This window comes from Corvus kubaryi, unplaced genomic scaffold (assembly GCF_017639235.1).
Source record: "Corvus kubaryi isolate FWS band 111438036 unplaced genomic scaffold, C.kubaryi_AGA036_p1.0 37391, whole genome shotgun sequence".
In the NCBI taxonomy this organism is placed as follows: Eukaryota; Metazoa; Chordata; class Aves; order Passeriformes; family Corvidae; genus Corvus; species Corvus kubaryi.
Genome location: NW_024581130.1, coordinates 3,646,577 through 3,663,619, shown reverse-complemented (window position 1 = coordinate 3,663,619; position 17,043 = coordinate 3,646,577). Strand labels below are relative to the sequence as shown.

The 17,043-nt window shown below is 40.3% G+C and overlaps 1 protein-coding gene across 1 annotated transcript in view; it reads left to right on the top strand.

Moving 5' to 3' along the window:
- Positions 1-336: 336 nt before the first annotated feature.
- The window catches only part of ROBO1 (roundabout guidance receptor 1), a 699,448-nt gene continuing 682,741 nt past the window's right edge, over positions 337-17,043 (top strand). Inside the window, exon 1 of the mRNA XM_042037872.1 lies at positions 337-663. The gene's annotated coding sequence lies outside the window, so the exon portion shown is untranslated. The remainder of the gene's footprint in view (positions 664-17,043) is intronic.

Here is a 17,043-nt window from a genome sequence, read left to right as displayed (position 1 = left end):
GAAAAAAGAAAAGAAACAAGGCTGTAGACAAATAAAGCCCCGTTTTTAAAAATCAGACACATTTCTCATACCACGCCGCACAATAGCCCTGCAAGAGCAGTTCGGGAAGGGGAGATGGCATGACATCCGTTTAGAATGTGCCTTTCTCCCGCTCGAACATTGCGACGTGTATCACAATGGGCGAGGTAACGAATCAATTAAGCGGGACTCGCCCCCGCCGCCGTCCCCCAGCCCGTGCCCGCCCCGGAGCCGCCGCCGCCGCCGCTCGGCTTTGTCGCTGCCCGGCGCCGGGGCTGTAGGACCCGGGGGGCGCCGCCGCCGCCGAACTGCGGCCGCTGCCGGGCTCTATTTGTATGCAATGCCTCCCGCTCCGCGCCCTAAGAGTAACACGGAGAACGGGGCCGAAAAAATCCCTTTCCGGAGAAGGATTTGATTTTCCAGGGTCCTGATACTGGGAAGAATCCGGTTTCATCCCCCTTTTATTCAAAAGTCTGCTGAACAGCTTGTCGACTTCAGCGCGCTTCCTCTCTCTCTCTCTCACCCTCTCTCTCCCTCTCCATATAAATACACGGAGCTCTGTCCTCGCCCTATGCAAGGAAAGTTGGGAAGGACTGCCTGGATGATGGAACCGCTAGTTTTCTGAGAGCCGCCTGATCCCGCAGGGTGAGTCCCCCAACTCCCGAAGTAGCGGCCGGTGCCGGGGTCTGGCCGGCAGCCGCAGGGACAGGATGGCCGCTCCCCGCTCCCGGGCACCGGCACCGAGCGAGGGAGGCAACAGTTTCCCGGAGGCGCCGGGAGAGGTCACCGCGGGAGCGGGGATGCGAAAGTCGCGAGTGCGCAGGGTTAGCGGTCCAACAAGTTTCTGCGCGGGTACCGGCGGCGAGCGCGTTGTCGGGAAAAGTTGCCGGGGGCTCTGCGGGATGCATCCCCCACGCTCTCGCCGCCCGCGGGCTCGGGTGTGATTAACAAAGAAGTTTGACCGCTGCGCAGCCGGCATCCCTCGCCGTGCCCGCCGCCCGCGGGCGATCTCGGGCTGCCTCTCCGGCTGTCCCGCCGCCGCGGAGCGGGGCGGGGGAGCCGCGCCGCAACTTCTGGCGGGTCGGTCCTCGCAGCCGGGGCGAGGAGCGCCGGCTTTGTTTTCGCCGCGCTTGCAGTAACCTTTTCCCTTCTGGTGGGGATGCCGCCGCTGAGGAGCAGCGCTGCGGGGGAAGCGCCGATTCCTCTACCCCCGCCGATTCCCCGCGGGGCGGAGAGCGCAATTCAGCGGGAGGGGGGAAATGTGCATATATATTTGTTCATAGGTGTGTATATATATATATATATGTATATGTAGGTAGGTGCATAAGTATCTTTGGGAATGGAAAGCGCAGCACGGGAGGGGGGTGTGACAGCGCGCCCGCCAGCCGTGGGCGGGGGAGCGCCTCTCTCTCTACGCTGCGGCGCTCGGAGGGGATGCGCATCCCGCGGGTGTGCGGCCGCTTCCCCGCACAATGGAGGGCCCCCGGCACGGCGGGGCGGGGGGAGGAGGAGGACGAGAAGGAGGAGGAGGAGGAGGAGAAGGAGGGAGGTCGTCTCTGGCTCCGCTGCAGCAGCTGCTCCTGCTGCTGCAGTGCCGCAGACCCGCGTCGCCCCCGCCCCGCGGGGCATCGCCCTCGCGGAGGATGCTCGACGCGGTGCCCGGCGCAGACGGCGGAGAGTACCGCGCCCTCGCCGCCGCTGGAGGGAACCGGACCCTGTCCCGATGCGGGGGGGAGGCTCCCGGCCGGCTTCCCTCGGTCCCTGCGCCGTTCTGCCGCGCGGGGGGGTGGACCAAGAACCGCTCCTTCGGTGCAGGGCTGGCAGTAGGAATGTTGCTGCACCTGAGTGAGAAGGTATTAAAAAAAAAAAAAAAAATCAAAACAAAAAACAACAGAAAAACCCAAAAACCCGCCATAAAAACATATGAAGAGAGAAGTGCAAAACACACATGCGAAATTCAGGATGCAATAATACAACTTTACTTATAACAAGATCAGAATCCAATTTTTTGGGGTTTTTTTTTTCCCTCGTGTTCGTTGGGATGTATTAGGGTTAATTAATGATCGATGACTCAAAAATGGATTTAAATGGAGTTAAGATGTTTTTCATTTCTATTTCACGTTTCAGTAATAAAAAGAATTGTTTGAGTTTTTTTTAAGTTGGTGGTTGTGCTGGGTAAACTGAAGACCTTTAGAGGCTTTTTTTTTCTCTTTTGAGGGAAAAACGTTTTGTGTCCTACCCGTGTTTGGCAGATGTGCGGGTAGAAGGAGCAATTCTCTAATCCTAGACCATTGTGTGTAGATAAACATCGAGGTTCAACTGATAGGCAAGAGCTGGCATTTGTGAAGGTTTCTTGTTAAGCTGAAGTTCACCCTCCTCACTTAAGGAAAATAAGCCTTTGTTGGACGCACTTTGTAGACAAAACAGATTAGGAATGTCCTGCTGTATTATGGAGTAGTAAGACTAATCTTCAAACCTCACATCTGACTTTTACTACGTGCTGCTTTTCTTCATTCATTTTATATTTGTCTGTATGGGTGTCTTCTACTTATATCTTGTACTGCTGTACATTCCAGGGGCATTGCACTGGCATAAAGAGGCTCTAGCAGTGTGGAAAGAGATACAGCTTTTGGTGATTAGGGACAAGGAAAGAAGGCAGAAAGCTAGTTAAATTATCCTAGTGCTTCTCAGAGTAATTTATAGCTTTTCAGTCTTCCAGCAAACACAGCCAAACTTCTGCAAATTGTACAGCAATTGTGTCCCAACCCTCTACAATACCAGATTTCTGCAAGCATTTTTGGTACCATGGCTGACACTTGCCTAGAAGCTGCACTGATTTCCATAAGAACCCTCATAAAAACAAAAGATGCCATTGTGAAAACGTGAAACAGCTTAGCTTGGTGATTGTTTATTGACTTTTTAGTCAGTGAAAGGAAATTTCAACCCTTTCCTCTTGCTTTCCCTGGTAATATTGAATCCTTGATATTGAGTATTGACCAGTTGAATATTGGAGAAATGAGGAGGACTCAACCAGTTCTACAATGAGGCATATGCAGGGCATAAACAAAAGGTTTATTAGACAGAGTCTCCCAATAGGTTTTTAAAAAGAGGGAAGGCTATTTGAGTTCTGATGCTTTTCTTTATTTCTTTTGTTTGAGGCTTTTTTTCTCTTTTCCCACTCTGTGGACTTTTCATGTTGTCTCTGATGCAATTGGGTTTGGACCACAATAGCAACATAATCCACATGGACCTTATAAATACAAAATATTTCCTTCAAGTAGCTTTTCAAGGTGTATGTGCACAACCAAATTTCAATCTAAGAAACAGAGGCAAATATGTTATTCACAGGAGGCTCAGATTTTATTGGTTTTTAGGAAACCATAAGAAATTTCAATGTATACCAATAAGCACATGCAATATACTTTACTCATGTGTAAAGTATTAAGTGAACTGAGAGTTGAGAAGTCTGTCTTCTTCTGTCTGGGATTCTCTGACTTGTTAGCTGTGGCATAATTTAGCAAACTTGTGTAGGTCAACAGGTAATTGTGTAAAAAAGGAGAAAGAAAGAAAAAATGATGATGGGAGAAAGGAAGGGATTTGTATTTTCTAGACCTTTTATGTGAGAGGAATTCCATGGGCTGTGACGTGGTGGAATCAGCTGTCAAGCAAATGAGTCTTTAGGTAAAACCATGAAAATTATTAGGAAACTGTGATTTTTGTTTGCCCAGATTTTGCACTTGCCCTTTTGAGTGTGTTCTGTGTCCTCAGAACCACATAGCAATCTCATGTTGCTTTTCTTTAGAACCAGACCTGGACTCCCAGGTGGCAGGTGGCAGAAGTTTTGTGTGTGATGTGTGACTCCATCTGAGGCTACAAGCCCGTGCTTGTGAAAGAAAGAGGTGGAGATTTAGATAGTGGGCTTAAACTTGACTTTTTCTACTTGGATGTCTTTTCCAGATGCCCTTTTCTGTGTCTTAAAATGAAAATTTTTTTTAAACTTATATCGTGTATGTCCTTGTACTAATGTATTTCTGTATGGCCTTGTTATGTTCTTAACTACTTCTTTGTTAACATACAAGATCAGGAATTTTACATATTTTTATCTCTTCTGTTGAGGAAAATATTAGAGTAATTGCGTATCAATACTAAAGTTTCTGGGTAACACTATTTTCCAACACTTTATTTTAAGTTGTATTCATCAAGCCCTGTGGAAATAGTTCATCCCTTGGTTCTAGGTTCAGGAGGAGCTTATGGTCTAATGTTTCTTCCACCTCTTTCCATGTTTCATGACACGATAACTCAAGCAAGTTGAGTGGATTTGTACACATATTTGTCTGTATTATAGGGAAAAGGGTCTCCTCAAGGAAAGTTTAGACAATTTCAAATTTCTACATTCATCAAAGTGATCCACCACACAACAGAAATACAAAGAGAATCATTGTGTGTCCTCCACAGCAATTACATGATAGACTTAAAAAAAAAAAAGCTGTAGAAAGGACAGGGAAAATGAATAACCCTAAAGCCCTTGAAAGAATTGTAAAGCAAGGATCTATACTTGAGCATGTAGGTTAAACAGCACCATTAGGTTTTACAAGACTCAAGTAATCCTCCCCCAGCATGTTGGGAGATACAATGAAAGGTTTCTTCCAATCTACAAGAGACTTAGTAGACATCCTATGTTTCCCCTGTAATATTCTATCTGTCTAAACAGCTCAGTCCATAAATCTTTAATTCCCTGTCCTTCTAATCATCAACCCCATCAGTTCCCTCTCACCATTGCCAATTTATAGTTTGCCAAACACATCAATCCTTTCCTTCAATTAACTCTGTCCTCCAAACTTCTCCACTGATTAATCTGTCCTTGTTCATAATGATGTCCAAGTGTGGACCATTCTCCTATCTTCCCTGGCCATCTCTGTGTGCCTTCCATAAGGACATTTTTCTTTGTTTCTAATCTTTTATCATCCATCTTTTCTTAACCATTTCCAGATCTGTTCTCCAGGTCTGCCAAGTCATCTTCTCATACAGTAAATTTGTTTCCCCAAGTGTCCTCTAGATTTTTCCTTTGTCAGTAGTGAACACATTGAGTGTATTTGTCCTCTTTCCACACTCAACTCATCTCTTGCTCCCCAGAGTAAGTTAGTTGATCTATTTACCAACAATATAAGTGTGGCAGGAGAAAATGAGCTGTCAGGCAAGAGCAGTGTGTAGTACAACTGGCTTCAGACAAATACTGTGCGGTTATAACGTTAAGATTTGATCTAAGGAGAGTAGGAGGCAGAGCCCTGAAAGCCTTGTCTTCAGACAAGTGCTTGAGCTTCTGAGCCACAAACTTTCTTACTTGGGTCTAGGGCCCCAAATGTCATCCTTTTCTCCTTGCACAATAGAGATGGAAGATGTTCCTTGTCCATCTTCCATTAACCTTCCTTGAATCATAACATTGAATAGTTTCTTAGGGCTGAGGAGGTATCAGAGACCTAAAACAGAGTCACAAGACCTGGCAAGAGCTGGAATTGAGGGCCCTCCATTCCACATGAAGCAATTCCAGCCCAATATATCACTCCTTCTTTTTCTCCTCAGTCTTTTGAAGTAAAGAAACTGCCATGGTTTATACTGTAATTCAGGCTGCCTGGATCTTCACCTGGCTCAGAGCACAGGGCTTCCTTCAACCAAGGCATGGCACTGAGCTCAAAAGTCCTTTCATGCTAATTCTGCATCACTCCGCGTTGATCTAAGTTCCCTATCTGAGAAAGTTCTGAATCATCCCCATTCCTCTGGAGAAATTTTCAGGCTGAAGAAAGAAACAGCTTAAGAAGCAATTAGAATGTGGCTTTTTCTATATCTCTTTCTTCAGTTTAGGGGAAATTATTCTGCATAAATTCCATTGCATGCTCTGGATTTCCCTCTCAGAGCTTCTGTGGGAGAGAAGAAATGGAAAGGCACAAGAAATGAACTTAAGTGTGCATCTTTGTTATTCACCCATAACAATTAAGCCTGTTCTGCTCCTAAAAGTGTCATAAGAAAGAATTTGACTTACCTGTTAAAATAGGATTCAGTTGCCAACAATGGTGACTTTTCACACTAATATGTTTGCTATAATGGTGACTATATATTCAAAACCAAACATATATGACTATATGATCTAATATATCACACTTTGATGTTTCTAGTATTATATGTGCTTGCTTGAACTCAAAAACAATTGTCAATTAAACTCTTGGTTTATTTTATTTGCCTTTTTTTTTAAGTTCTTCCAGCTCTTTTCTTTCTAAAAGCAACTGCAGAAAGATAATGGAAGAAATTTTGTCATTGCAAGGCACTTGCTGTGAGCGTACGTGTGTTGTATTGCTTAAATCAACTTTTTAGTGTCCTGCAGTACATTCTAAAAAAACCCCAAGGCTTAAAGAACTTTTTTCAAGTCTTCATTAAGACTTTCACACTCAAAATAAAATAGTGATAGAAAGCACCAAAAAAATCCCTAAAAATGAAAGGTAAAGTGATCCTCCAAACCAATACAGATGTAAGAACAAGTTACCTAACTACAGGAGAGATTTACTGCATATGGTGCTGCCCTGGGCAAATATGGAAATCTAAGCAAATTGCAACAGTGTTTGTAACTTGTTCTTGTTCCAAGAATGCAAATACTTAAGGATTTTAATAAGAACAGCTGGACAAAAGAGCTGTAAACTCATTTTGATTCATTATAAAACTTTCCAAATTTTCAAAACTTCTTCTAACTGCAATTCCTGCCACACCCAACTTAATATGTGAAAGGCAAATGCTTTTCTTTCACTCTCCTTTATTACCAGTGGTAGTTGTGATTCAGATAAATTACTCTGCAAGTTTATGTCTCAAATCCACCCTAGCTGTGTAAAGAACTTTATTAGTGATAAATGAATTTAAGGTTTTACTCTTTGAACCCGAGTTTTTATAGCTGGCAACTGAAACAAAAAATCCTTTTTGCATTAAAAATTGAACAGGAAAATTAAACAAATTGTCTGTAAGCAGACAGGACTGCAAACAGTTCTAACTGAAATATTTGAATATGATAAAGCCAACTTCAGTCCCTAGATACACCCCTGATACAGATAAGTATTTTTGGCTAACAGCCCTTCTGACTGATTTTATAAAGAAGAAAAAAGCTGTTCTTAACAACATTGCACCCATAAGCTCTAAGGAAATTCAGAAAGTGTCACTGTTTCCCATACTAAGGTATGGTTATCAAGTTTAACTGCCCATGGCATCATAATGAGGCACTGAAGAAGCTATTTCAAATAACTTTCAGATTGGGTGTGCTGTACATGGATGAAAGCAAGGCACTCTTTTGAACTATATCCATTCTGTTATGCAAAGATAGGAACACTTCCTCTGGGTGAAATATGAGAGGAATGAGAGAATGGAAAGTATGGCAGAAGGAATTACAGGGTCCAAATATTCTTCATCTTGCACAGAGATTTGATACTGCGAGTTAAATTTAACTCTATTTGCTGAAGTGTATTTTGGAGTAACCCACAGCCTGTGTGTATTAGTGAACCTCGTATCAGAAAACAGCCACAGTAAGGAGAGGACCACCAAATAAATAACATATATCTAAATAATGATAATGACTAGATGGCAAGCAAAACCAAGAAGTAGTTCTCTTCTAAGGGGAAAATACTACATTTTCCATAATTTTACAGCCATGGTGGAATGAAGAGCATTACATCACTTGAGTTGTGTTCAACACATTACCCAAACCAGAATTTTAATTTTCTACTTCCTCAACAATGTGTAGGATAATTGGTATTTCTCTACCTTGAAGCATTATCTTGGTTGAAAAAGATCAAAACCATACTTTAATCAAATGAACAGAGTTCTGTCCATAACAGTTCAACTCAAGAAGAACAAAGTTTTCAATCTTGAAATGTATATGTAAGATATAAGATACAAAGTTTTGGTCTTGGACGTGTTCTGAGATAGTGAGGTATTTTCATCTTAAAAGTTCTGATTACAAATATTATGTAGTAAGCATGATGGCTAAGAGAAAGGATGGACATTTTCATGCCTTGCCATACCTAAACTTGATTGCAGAGGAGTGTTGTGTTTCTATCAGTAGCTTGTGTAATTGAAGTGTTTTTGCATGTAGATTGCTAATGTGTTATTTCTTTCTTTTTTTTCAATTTCTCACAATATATCCATAATATGAGGAACCATCCTGACTGTGAACTTTATTTCAAATAAGAAATCAGTCTCTCAAAATCTCTGCTAGGAGAAATTTGAAGTAGGTGGTCTGAAAGATTTCTTTATCCTCTCTCAATATCATTCCTTTATTGTCATGTGTGACAGAGCCAATGTGCAATTATACCATAGCCCATTCACTGGCAAAATAGTTCACAACTGTATTTCTGTATAAACAAGCATTTTGAATATTGTTTATTTAAATGTTGCACCCTGTTTTTCAAGAAAGGTTATCTTAAATCTGCTAGAATAGGTTTCTACTTTCATTAGGGTAAATTTCTTGTTTATTATCTGAGGTCACAGATATTTATATGCAAGGAAAAAAAATGCCTATAGGCTTGAAGTGGCTGCCTGAATTTTTTGCTGATGGTTACCCTCCTTGGTTATTTTAGGACAATTCATAATGGTATGTATTTGCTTGGCTTGATAAATAATTTTAAGTACAAGTACAATAATTCTTTTGTTCCTCTTCCCATTGATTCGTGCCAATGAAACAATTTCACTTCATGCAACTCGCAGCAGTAGGCAGCACTTTAAAAGATGAAATGGGGTGAAACTGATCTTGACCTATACCAAGACATGCAGAATACTGCAAAGTGAAATACATCCATTTTATTGTGATACTTTTTGTAAGGCTGCATAGTTCATAATCTGCTGCTGCTAAAGTGCCCTCAGTGCCCAGCATCACCCACCTCTGACTAATGAGACACAAGTTCTGTGCTAATCAGCAGAGATCAAAAGAGGCAGTGGCCATAACTTTGCATTGATCCAGAGAGAGCCCAGCCATAGATGGAAGATATTATTCAGAATGTTTTTTTCTGACAACAGGAACCAAGTGTGAATTCTACAGCTTCTCTGCTCATCTGCTTATCATCACAGATCGAGACAGTCAGAAGGGAAATCTATATACTTTGGAAATAGAAAAATAATGCAGATTTCTTCTCACTGACCTCTGTATGACTCTGCAATGCATTCCTAATCTCGGACTACACACGTCTTCTTATCCTGATGTCAGGAATAACCTATAATAAGACAACCTCAAGATATTTCTTGCAGTTTAGTACAAGACAGTTCTGCCCTTTTCTGCTGAGGTGATCATGGGTGATTCTAAAGATCTTTCTGGTTTTATTCTGACTATAATTTAACATGTTGCTGTGCAGAATGGTTCAAACTCTCACACATCTCTGGGAAGGCAGGAAAATTCCAGCTGACCTCAGTTACTCAGACTTTCATTGATTCTTGGCTGAGCTACAGTAATGAGAAGCATGAGAGACTAAATATTTAGAAAACACTAGGCAATATAAAATCATGCAGCACATTTCCTGCTGGGGCTGCCAGAAGCATGTTGACCCTACTCTTTGCATCCCATCAAGTTCAAGGCTTCTGTCTTAATAACCAGGGAGTTTAACGTCTTTGGTCCAGGATAAACAGAATTTTTCAAGCTCTGTAGATAATGTCTCCTTCTGGCCTCATGGAATGTGCTACAGTAAAACTTCTGCAAGGAACAAGATTTTCTAGGGGTGTGTGCTAAAGCACTATGAAACCAATTCCCTGGGGACTTGAGAACCAACATTTAAGTGCACCTTCCTCTCTGAATACAGCACTCCTCTTTGCCGGAGTCTTGTCTAGATTGAATTCACAACACAGAGGGCGTTTGTTTGTTTGTGTCAAGACTGTCTCTCAGAGAGAGAGTCAAATGTGGCAGCTGCTGGTCAAACCCAACCAGAAGACAGAAACATGCTTAGTACTGTGTGTAAGTCACCTGCATGGATGGCATCACAAAATGCCCTAAAGGAAAAATTGAACATCAGTCTGAGCACTGCTTCAGGGTGGGAGGAGGCGGAGAGGAATGCATGGCTGGTTTCAGCTTTTCCATGAGTGTCCCCCTATTCTGGACAGCCATTCTCTGGCAGGTAAGATGGATAGGTTGGACTAAAGCCATGTCTCCTTGTAGCCTTGCTTGTCTGCACAAGATACAGCTGTTCCTTTGTCTCCTTATGCTGCACGGGACTTGTCCCAACCAAAGTCACTAAAAATAGTTTCTGTGGTGAGTGACCTTAATCTTTTCATGACAATGATTTGCTCTATAGTTATATGGAGGCAAACAGATAGAAGCTCTGACATGGAGGCTTTGCATTTCTTGAGTTTTCTTTGGGAAAAATTGAAATTTTGAAATCTCTAGGTCTGTTCTATCTCAATTATATTTCAGGGAAAAAACACTAGAATCAGAAGTATTAATATCTTCATACTTAAAAGGTATGAATGATCTATAAGTTCTTAAATATACCATACTTAAAGATACTGTCTTGTTACCAAATCTTAGCAATAAGATGAAATAAGACAGAATACAAGAAAACATCTACATGAAGCGCTTTACAAGAAAGGAGATAAGACACAAATTGCTGCTCTGCTCCAGGTAACTAGCTCTATGTCAAAGAAAAGCATGATCTAGAAATCTAAATATATTATGAAATACATGATTTATAACTAAAACAACATCCCTTTTCCAGATAAACAGGGACAAAATAAGAAATCCAAATTACCTCAAGTGGGATTCTTCCTTTTTTGCTTTTCTTTTATTTTTGTTGCTACAAAACTTCCTATTCCAGTTTTGCCCTTTCAACACTTTCTGACAACAGACCATCCTTCATGAAGCAATAAGTCTGTTGTAGGTGGCACTGAAACATTAGTTGGAAATTCAGTTCCTGAGCCTGCTCCTCCCTCTAGTGGAACAGATAACTCTTCTCATCAGTAATTCTGGAAAAAAGTAATGGAAATACATAACCTTGACAGTGTATTTTTCTTCTTTATGACATCTTAAAATGGCTCAGAAAACTTAATGGATAAGAACTGCTTCCATAGGCATCTAAGACAACTTAAATGCTGCTCCACCTGGACCACCTGCTGGTTAGAGCCATTGCTGGAGTGCAGGAATGAGGTGCTGGTTTTGCTCTGCTTTGTTGTTTTTCCTTGGTGCTAGGGAATACTCTGTGGATGTGACAGCTAATTATGTGTCTGCCACAGAGATGCAACACCCCTCTCCAAGACTCTGCTTCAACTGCAGTAGTTTTTTAATTGATTGGTACTAATCATCTAAAGTAAAATGCCAGATAAATCCTTTCCAGTGTGCTTCCAAATTTAAAAAAAACCAAACCAAAGAACAGTGAAACAAACAAAACAAAGAAAAACAAACAAAACCTCAAACCGAAACTACAAGCTGTGTAATTGCTTGTATAGTGCTATGTGATAAAAAAAATAGTGCCATAAATGCAATATCAAATATTACACAACCCATCTTTCTATTAATGTTATTTTTGTTCAATCATAGTATTTCTGCTTCTTTAAAAATAAGCTACTGGTGAAGAATAGAGGAGATTCTCTATGAAAATGGAGATTACACACCTGATTTGGGTTAGTGGAGGGAATGTAACTTGGATTTAAAGAAACAAAACAAAGCTGGGTGTTCAGTTGCATTATTACCTACCAGCAATTTTCAATGGTTTCCATGAAAAGTGTTTGAATAATAGAAAAACCATTTGAAGAGGTAGATCTGAGGACCTATTACTTGCCTGGCTCAGCAGTAGCTGGCATACACTTGTTTGTGACACTGAAGCCTCTTCCCACCACCTTCATGGCTTTCCTTAGACATTTAGGAGACGAACGGTTATCACAGCATTAAAGACTAGAAAATGTCTATGTATGTTAATTATTCAATGATACACTGCATTTCATTATTACCACATGGTTTTGAAATGTCTTAGTGGCTTTTCCAGCTGATTACATTTCCAGTTACAATTTTTTATTACCTTACATAGTAGCAACACAGTAAATAAACACGAGCATCATGGTTTCCACCTGTAACTAAAGCACCTAATTTTGTTTTCTCTGGGTCAATAGGAATATATTCACTAGAAACAGGTCATCAAGAAACAGCAAGGCTCTAGATTCTCTATATCAGAAATAATACTACAAATGGGAACAAAATGTTTGAATTTTCCTGAAATTTGTCCATGTCTTGAAAGTCTGTTGAGAGCTTTTGAAATGCAAAATATTAATGCATGATTGTCCTAAGAACATATGGATAATAAATAGGAAAAATACTTCACATTACTTTGTGAATGTTTCCTTAAGTATATTTTTCTTAAAGTGGTATATGATTTATGGAGGCTGCCTGTGTGAATTGTACCTCCTACCAGTAGCTTCTCCACACAGAGAAAGAACAGCTTATTACAGCTGTCAGCTAATGAAATGACTCCTGTAGTTCAAGTAGTTGCAGCTTTGGGCTGAAAACTGTGGTTCTGACATTTTTGGCAATGTATACTGATGTCCTGTGGCAGAGGGCTTTTCTTTCACCGTGATGTACAACTACTGCAGTGAGCAAACACCATGAGGACTGGAGTATCAGAAACCATTTCATCATTAATCTGCTGTTATATTTTTTTGCTGAGCAGCAGAAAGTCTGCCAAATTTTGTGCAGAACTTATCTTTGAGGTCAACACAGTTTCAGTGTGTACAATTACTTTCTTAAGATGTAAAGCTTAAAAAAAGAATAAAAATAGTAAGGGGCAGAGATTGCCTTTACAGAGGGTAATCGCATATCCATGTTGGAGCTTTGGCTGTCTGGGCACAGGAGGAAATATCTTCCATGTGATATTAGCACATTGTTTGTAAGGCCTTTAGGTCAAGAGCTGTATCATCTTGAAGGCATGCTGCACCTATTTTTTTTTTTTTTTGAATTACCAAGTCCAAATATCATGCAAATGAATGGATAAAGCAGCTGGAAATAGTCTGATTCATTACTGTACAGTTTATGGCTGTGCATGTAACTCAAAAAGATGTGACGGCAATTCCAGCATTTATACCTTATTTCTCTGAGTGTAAATGCACCCACAGACCTCTTATTACAGTCTAACTGGAGGGCTGGTGAATAATCTCAGCATGGTTGAGCAGCAAATGTTGGAGGATAATTGGATCTGCAGGCTAAGATAGTATGAGCGTGGAAGGTCTGGTAGGGAAGATTGATAGGCAGTTATTTTATATTGTGTTCGAAATCCACTTTTTGTTTGTAATTTTATGTGGAAGATAAGTTGCCTTTAAAAGTTTAAAATTGTAAGTTTTGATTCAAATGAAAGATTGAGGTTAATGTTCCCTAAATAATGTCTCTGTAGTCATAAGCTGGTGAGCAGAGCATGCTGAAGAGTTCATTCAATAAAGCTTATAAGCCTTTAATTAAATTGTGAAGCCATTTATACAATGCTTTAAAAATGGATCTTTGAACAAAAACTTGAGACACTGGGTTGAGGATCCTCAAGCATTATTACAGAAACAGTGCACTTGCTTACAGGATACTTTTCCCTCTCAAGTGAGACTTCTGTGAATTATTGTATATTAAAAGACAAAGTACAGCTGAAGCTCTCTGGGTAAATTCCAGCCTTTGCCATCTCTTTGCAAAGCTGCTAGTGGTTTGTTGGGGCTTTTTAGCAAACCTGACTTGGACAAGTGTTGGTGCAGTAAGCCTTCAATAATATTATTACTATCCCTTTGGCCCCTGTCTGTCCATTTTGTCTCCTTTTGATAAGAAATCTGTTCTTTCATTGTTTATCTTAGGATGCTTAACAGCTCAGGGTAGGATACATTTTGCTAGCTTCTTTGCAAAGTTATTCTATTTAATACATGCTTGATAAAGCCATAGTCTTTAAGATAAAACTTGTCTGAAAAGAGGGGACCAGTCACACTGGTTCTCAAGCTGGTTTTCACAGTGGTGTTGGCCAGCATAGGTGGGGGTCTTGTGCCTGAAATTGGGATGATTTTATATTGTCCCCTTCTCACATGCTTCAAACAGGAAAAGACAAAACATTTGAGCAATTACAATGACAGCCAGTCTCTGTTCATGGCTAATCTTGGAATCTGCTGCCTGACTTTGCAGTTCAGTTTGCTTGCGAGGTCTCACAGATAACTAAATTCCTACAAGTAGCCAAGGAGAAGAGAGAGACCCAAATTAAGGTCCACATGACCACAGTATTTATTTATTCTGAGTCTCACTGAGTGACTGAGCGGTGTGTACTTCTTGGCTGGCTAATGAGAAACAAGCTGCTCCAGACCAGTCCCAGATCCTTTCCTGTTTTGTCCCTCCACATGACTTGGGCATGTGCTGGTGGGAAACTGGGAAATGTGGAGCTGACCTGATGGTATGCACCATTTTCCACTGTGGCTGGAAGGAAGAGGAATGAATTGAAACTAGCATTGTGGTAATAGAGCCAGAGAAGGGATTTAGGACCTGAATCTTTAGGAAGGGAACCTTCACAGCACAAGCTGTTTATTGCAGGCATCCACAGGGACAGCCTATGACATTGTTCCAGAAGAAGCTGAATGGCACAACTTTCAAAGGAAAAGGAAGGGGTGTTGGGGGGTAAAACAGAGAGAAAATCAGGTGTAGTTGCTATCAGTAGTAGCTCCTGAAAATGAGAGAGCAGCCCCTAGATTTACTGACAGGAAACAAATCCATAAATTGGCTGTTGCTCCATCCCTCACAAATGCAGCTACTAAATCTCTCCATTCAAATAGAAGCTATATGAGATAATCTTAGTTCTGGATTTGAGCAATTACATAGGACTTATCAAATGCAAAGTATTTAGCCTTTATGACTGCAAGAAAGGAGAATTGTTATGTCTTTACCTGTTATTGTACATGGTTAGTGTCTTAAATGAGTAGTGCAAATTACATAAAGGTGATTTTTTTTTACTTTAATAGACCTATTCAATAGCTGTCTCTGAATCTTACACTGCAGCTGCAAGAAAACAGCAAAAACTTTGAGCAGTCCGATGTAGGATACTTTATTTCTTTTGCCTGCTATAGAGCTTTTTCTTTTACCAACGTTTAAAAAAAAAATTATAAAGTTTGAGAGGGAAGTATCTACTTCCACTTTTATAATTATGATATGTATATTTCAATTCTAACTTCTTATGACAGGAAATGTCACTATTCTTACTTTCAAGCTTCAAAATGAAAAGCTCAAACTACTTCAAACTATAGAAATTCTTAATCGTGAATAAGATTTAGAGAATATGAGGGGGAAAATAAGCTTCAGCCTGACTTTGAATTCCCAAAGCAGCAACCTGGGATTCAGTGCTTGGTTTCAGTCTCACACATTACACACTAATTGGCAGACAGGACTTTGTCCTTTCTGGGAATTGAATTAACCTTTGGCCGGAGAACTGTTGAAAAATGTATAATCCATAACTCCACACCGTTGTAGAGCATTGTCCTGGAAAAGGACCTAAGTGAGTTTGTTACTGTTTCTCAGTGTTTCACACATCTCTGCCACATTAGTAGTCAAGAGGTAATTTTAAAGGCCTGCAGTAAACTTACTTGAGTAAACAGAAAATTGGTGTGCCAGTTGGGTGTTAATTACTATTTTGCTTTCACACTTGTTTAGCAGGAACACCACCCTCACTGTCTACATTTCTAGTACTCACCAACATTTCCAGTCTCCAGCAAAAGTGACACCTGCAGGGTTATGTTATCTTCAGTCTAACAAAAAGGTAATAGTTGTGGGTGATTTTTCCCTGTCATTTTGTTTTGCTGTGTTGTTTGGGGGGTTTTCCTCCAAGAATAAAGAGTAATTAGACTGCACTAGAAAATAATCCTGTAGAAGTGATGTTTAAGAACCAAATTAAGCAAGAGTTTGGAGACAAATACATGTACATAGAACTTGCAGCTAGATGGTTCAGTTCACTTACAAGCTAAACACATCAGTGTGGGAAAAATCTGCCAGGTGTGGGCAACCCCCAAATAAGCATCCTGCCCATCAATCAGCATAGGTTAATTTGTCTTTTTTTTTTTCTGTGCAGCATCTTTCATGGCTTGCCTGCACTCCTCCAAAACCATGCAAACAATGTTTACTGACCCATCTTGTTCCAATTCTGTACATCCATGGCTTCAGTGAACACAAGGACAGTTGCAGATCCATTCTTTGTCTGGAGGTTGAATTGAGCACTATTATGCGGAGTTAATGCCTTTGAGCATTATCAGAAGGAAAGTAATGCTGTTAAAGATTTGTAAAGGCTAAATTTTCAGGTTTTATTCATTTACAGACAAATGTTGTGAAAACTCAGTGTCACCAAAGACATAATGACAGTATCTGGCACCATGTTTACCACAAAATAAATTCCCATTCCTTGTGCAAAAGTTATGAATAACAGTGTGCTGATTTCCACTGATCTCTCTGGGAACAGAAGATCAGTAAGGATGAGCAGTTTTTGTGAAAAGAGGGTGATAAATGCAACATAGGAAACAATGGTCCTATTTATTTATCTTTTTAGGCAGTGCGGTCTTGAGAACTGACTGCTGGAGCTCACAGAAATAATTGTAGAAAATAAGACAACAGAAGAAAAAAAAAAATAAAAAAGAAAAAGCCCCGGCAACCCACCTTAAAAATAACCTGCATTAAAAATCAAATTATATGGTATACCAGTCAACACTGGACATATAGAATGAATACATTAGAGAAAATTGAATAAAAAACAAATCAGAAGCACGGCTCTTTCTGTTCTTACAAAATTACTTTGAACATATTTATCTTTGGGAATGAAAAATTCTAAAAGCTAGTATGCCAAAAATGGAAAAATCAAATTGAATTCAAGTCTATAACTATTAAAATATATAATTGCTTTCACTGTGACAAAATAATTAACATTATTTGCAATAGCAAAAACATATAATTTCTAATTTCTCAGATGGAAGAAGTCACTCCCATTATAAGCAAGTTAACAGCTGCTAATCAGAATACTGGGGTTTACACGAAGATTG